Here is a 6024-nt window from a genome sequence, read left to right on the forward strand (position 1 = left end):
ATTACTTTAATAAAGTTGATCAAAAACGCGGTTTTGTTAAATGGTGTGAACTTGAAAAAGTCGTTCCGCTTTGCCCCAGGTATTTTTGGGCTGGGATAAAGTGAATCGTGGAGAGGGCATTACAGAAAAGCTCACCCTTCAGGTGTGTATTCATTGTCAACATCACTAAGAGCCTACCTAACCACATGAGATTTCTCCTTTAAAATAACGCTTTGTCGGCCTACCCGATGAGGCCCCTACTTCGCGACGCCGGTAGGCACATACCCGTCACTTCTAAAGTTGAGTGCCCCCCCCGGCGTCACATATAGGCCTAAGCTGTAACATTCTTTACTTCTTTTGAGTCTCTTTCATTTAACTCGGGGTTTACATCTTGACGGCATTTAGAGATTGTGTCCATTTAAGACCGAAAGGCGAGTGACAGAGCATGGAAATAGTAGATAAAATATGAGTGACATAGCATGGAAATACTGAGCAGATAAGATGTAAGTATAGGGGAGACCGGGGCAAAGTGGACCAAAAAATTTTGTCCAGCCCAAACAGGATTACAAAAGTAAGTAAGTAAGTAAGTAATAAGTAAGTAAGTAAGTAAAGTAAGTAAGTAAGTAAGTAAGTAAGTAAGTAAGTAAGTAAGTAAGTAAGTAAGTAAGTAAGTAAGTAAGTAAGTAAGTAAGTAAGTATAGTAAGTAAGTATAGTAAGTAAGTAAGTAAGTATAGTAAGTAATTAAGTAAGTAAGTAAGTAAGTAAGTAAGTAAGTAAGTAAGTAATATTTATGAATTTACGGTATTTACAATTTGATTACTTGGTCTATAATTTTTACTAGCCTACTAAAAAAATTTAGTAATAACTATGGCGTGAAATTGTATTGAAGAAAGATTTAACAATTAAAATTGGTCAGTTTGAGTTTAGCCCAGTCTTGTCACGGGTCTTGTCAAACATCTGCCCTGGGACTGGACCCCGCCCTAAATAAACAGAAAATAGGGCGTGGTTTCCCATTATTACGAGAAAATATAATACCCATGGACAGGATTGAGCCAATAGATGGCGTGTGTGTCGCCCTTCGATCAATAAAAAGCAGTCCTGATAAAAAGGGAGGTGTCGTGAGCATGATAAGACATTTCACAGCACACGTGATGAATCAAAATCACCGTGTGATACATACAATTCATATGCAACATTTCGCATTGCATGATGGTAGGTTTAAATGAATTCGGACAATAATTCGCCGGGACAATATGACCCGGGAATATGACAGGGCTATGCAATAATTTTTAGGGCTGTGCAATAATCATCTTCAGCCGGCCCAAGGTGGGGGGGGGTTTGGTACACATTCATTTACACTTAGGCAAAAAAAATTATTTCTTGCCCTCAAATAAATTTTAAAAATTGGGTCGGTCTGTTGGGATTTCTTTTCGTTTTTTTAATTACTACCTAACTCTACTAGCAAACTCTATAAACTGTTTGTTTTAATTAAGGCTCAAAATATGAAAAATCAGACAATTTTGGTGTTAAAATGAATCAACTAACATTACAAAACAACTAAAATGTTAAACGCAAGCTCTAAAATACCTTCTTTTTTTTTTTTTGCATCTTCAGAATGCAAAAATTTGACAAGAAAAAAGACTTTTTCAGGAATTTCCAAAATATAGGGTCGGTATTCTTTTGTACAGTAAATAGAAAAAAAAACCCCATTTTTTCTGATTTCCAAACCGGGGTCAGTCGGTTGAGAGCAAGCAAACATCTTTTTCTTTTCTTTTTTATATTGCCCGAGGAAACCAATACAGAAACATTTCCTACTCGCTAAATGTCCCCCTCATTATTGCAAATTGGGTTCCCACAAATTTAACATGTACAAAGGGGGGGGGGGCAAAAGATTTTTGGCAGGCCGAGAGAAGGAGGCTTTTTGTCTTTAGTTTGGGGGAAAGGCCTTAATGTTCGTCCCACTACTTTTTGTCCCATTTTTATGACAATTTACTCTTTGCTGTCCCCATTTTATCCCTGCAAAATTGTTTGTGGGAGAATTTCCCCAACCCCGATTACTCCCAGGCCACGCCCCTGTTTGCCCTCCGCCCCCCCCACCCCCGGCGGACCCCTTCAACCGCCGGGCTGGAGATTTTGCGAGGATTATGGGACATGGCACAAGAAAATATCGAGCGTAGCAAAAACTACGATACACCCCTTAACCCCAAAAAGGGAGTGTTGCCATATTGAAACATAATTGATTACCTCGTCGTTTTTTTGCCTACTAGTATTTTACATGTTACTTGCTCACTAACTTACTTACTACGGTAACCTACTTCGGCCAACAAAAAAACAAAGGAAGTCTATCTCAAACACCCGCGAGCATTGCTATGTGAATTCAAATTTAACGCATAGCGCTACGCGTTGGCCTTATCATTATCCAAAGAAAGTGTCTTTCTTTTTTGCAGTTGTTTTTTTTTTTTTTTGGTACATATAGCCATGAGAGTTCTAAAAAAAAGGAGCAGTTTTACTCCGAAACTGAGCTTTACATATAGTGCGTCGAGTTTGGGGTAATTGTTTCTGTATTTTGAATGATACAATTTATACAAACTACAAAGTACATAAACATTGACTGTGAAAAATAAAATAATCGCATAACGCCTAGCTCATTTTCTAAAAAGAAAAAAGATAGCACATATTGCTTTTTACCAAATGTATCTGAGACAGTATAGTTTGATAAATTGTATACAACAAGTTTTTAAACATAATCTGAAAAGCTCTGAAATAAGTAAGCAAATCAGTCTGAATGAATGAATGAATGATGAATTGATTGATTGGTTGATTGATTGATCGATCGATCGATCGATTGATTGATTGATCGATTGATTGATCGATCGATTGATTGATTAAAAACTCCCCGACTTAGTAATTAATAAATTAATATCATGAAAGCCGGTTCAAAGAATCCCCTAGTTATCATTGGGATTTGAGATGAAAACAAATAAACTTGAATTGAATGATCATGATGAACGCATTCAGCATGTTCAGTTGAACTCGAAATTTATCTTCATAAATATAGAGGAATAGTCATAACATCTTTTTTTTTTTTTAGTAGGCTTTAAAATTAATAATAAATTTATTAGGGTAATTTGTTACAACATGTAAAAGTGTTTGAAGTGTGTTTCCTACTTATGTATTCTTGTAACTCCCGTTTTTTAGTGTAGTATACTAGTAGTATAGTATATTATACTACTACACTGCAAAAACGGGTGTTAAAAGTATCACCGGTTGGAGTCAATGGAGGATCGCACCCAGGGTGTTATTTTTTAACACTTTTGGGTGTTATTTTTTACACTCTTGGTGTCATTGATTTTTGACATCCTGGAAGGTAGGCCTATTATTATTATTATTTATTATTAATCAACACTTATATGGCGCTCTAACAAAGAGCACAGCGCCTTACAAAATATACAGGCAAAATGAAGCAAGAAATAAATACAACCAACATTAATACAAATGTGTTTTAAGCAAACGCTTGAAAGCAGGCACAGACACCGCCTCCCTCAACTGGATAGGCAACTCATTCCAGAGCCGTGGAGAGGCAACAGCAAACGAATGATCACCAGCTCTCTTATTTGATCGTGGAACCAAGAGCCTTGTGGTATCTGAAGAGGAGCGGAGTCTGGGCCTATTTTCGTGCGTTACCGTGTCGCTGAGCAAGGTAAGCAGGTCACATAAATATGGTGGAGCGACATTCATCAAACACTTATAGACATAACAATATTTTAAACTGTATTCTATCCTTCACTTGAAGCCAATGCAAGGAGTTCAGGAGATCCGCAGAGCACCTGTCCCGTCCACAAGCAAAAACTAGCCTGGCCGCCTTATTTTGGACACGTTGTAGCCGTTTGAGGTCGGCCTCACGAGCACCAAACAAAAGAGAATTAGCATAGTCTATGCGGGACAGGACAAGTGCTCTAACGGCATGATGACAGGCTTCCTGAGAAATAAAACGACGTATGCGCCACAGATTGCGAATGTGGAAATTGATAGTTTTACACAGGGTACTAATATGGATGGACATGTTCATTACACCGTCAAAGGTTACACCCAGGTTCTTAACAGAGATTGAAGGCTCAATTGTTTTACCATCGAGCTTCAGTTGGATATCAGACACTAAATTTAACACTCTTGGGCCCGCAACAACAAAAAACTCTGTTTTTCTTGGTTCAATTGCAGTTTGTTGCGCAACATCCACATATTAAGATCAGATATGCAATTGGTAATACGATCCATGGTCCGTTCACGCTCCCCGGGGACTTTATGATCAAAAGCAGCATATAATTGGATGTCATCTGCATAGCAGTGAAAACTAATATTATGACGGCGAATTATATCCCCTATTGGTGAAATATACAATATAAAACCTTGAGGACCTATGATAGACCCTTGAGGCAGAGAATAAGTGAGGACGTGTTCATTGGATAAGGCATTCTTTATGGACACCCTGGTGGTACGGTTTTCAAAATGAGATCGAAACCAGGAAACAACGGAATCACACATTCCAAACCTATCTCTAAGCCTCTGAAGGAGAATGGGGTGGTCAACCGTATCGAAAGCGGCCGACATGTCAAGTAGCAAGTAGCCTATAGTAATAACACCAAAAGTGTCTAAAAATAATTGCCAGTAACATCTTCCTCAGTTCCTCCTGCAAGATCTTGAAGATGGTGGGAGCATTCACAGCAGCTATTAGCGACGCTAACTTCTGCTGATTGGGGGGTAAATGGATTCCGGTCAGCGGCCCGTGGTCAACGGTCACTGACTTTGGGACCCACATGCCTGGGCTCAGTCCTCAGTGCTAGCAGGCCTACGTACGTATGCATGGTATGGAATACAAGCCGATGGGAATGGTTAGTTGGCGAGTTATGTGGCGGTAAGTTAAGGGCGAGTTACTGTTAGACCATTGGGCGAGTTACTGTTAGACCATTGGGCGAGTTACTGTTAGACCATTGGGCGAGTTAATGTACTGTTAGACCATTGGACGAGTTACTGTTAGACCATTGGGCGAGTTACTGTACTGTTAGACCAATGGGCGAGTTACTTTTAGACCAATGGGCGAGTTACTGTTAGACCATTGGGCGAGTTACTGTTATGGCGAGTTACGGTTAGACCATTTGGCGAGTTATGGTTAGACCATTTAGCGAATTTAATTTGTAATTTAAATTTAATAAAAAAAATAACTTGTATTAAATTAAATTTGCAAATGTAAAAATTGTAACTTCAATACAGTAATACATGGGTGGGAACATTGTGCGACACACTTAAAGCCATAATGCGTGATTTGCTCCACAGCGACGGCCTTCTACTTTTTCCACGATTGTAATACCCAATGGTGTACGGCATGTGAACTTTAGACTAACCTGGAAGAGCTTTAATTACAGTAAAATTTAAGTTTTTCTGCAGAGTTCACTGATTGAGTAGTGGCTAAAACACATTGTGTGCATTAATGAATCATTGAATCAGTGACGTATAAACTGTGTACATATTGCTATTGGTCTTACGTCTTGTTTGTTCATCCTAGCTATGTGAAACTACGCCAATATTCATGATAATAAGACGATCGGCGAGCTAACAGGCACTTGAATGAAATAGCAATTTCCTTCGTTTTGCCTCATTTGTTTGGCTCGAAATTAAAAGAGGACAATGTGATCAATGAAAACTAACATTTTTAAAAATAGGAATCTATTCTTTATTATGCAAATCACACATTATGGCTTTAAAGGGACTGGCCAAGATCCAAATTTCCAACCTTTACTTTTTTCCACACTTACAAACTTAACAATATCTTGGACCAACTCATCATGCCCTCTTTGGCAACTGCTGATATAATTGAAGACCAAATTAAAAAGACTAGTTTGCACCTGATATAGGGCAAAGGCGCAACGTGATTGGTTGCTGACCTGCGCAGTACAGCATTTTGTTCTGGTTGACAGGACGTCATATGAAGACTAGTCTTTTTTTTTTTTTTTCGGTCTTCAATAATAAAAGCAAGCAGAAAGCAAGGA

This window comes from Amphiura filiformis, chromosome 8, assembly GCF_039555335.1.
Source record: "Amphiura filiformis chromosome 8, Afil_fr2py, whole genome shotgun sequence".
NCBI lineage: Eukaryota > Metazoa > Echinodermata > Ophiuroidea > Amphilepidida > Amphiuridae > Amphiura > Amphiura filiformis.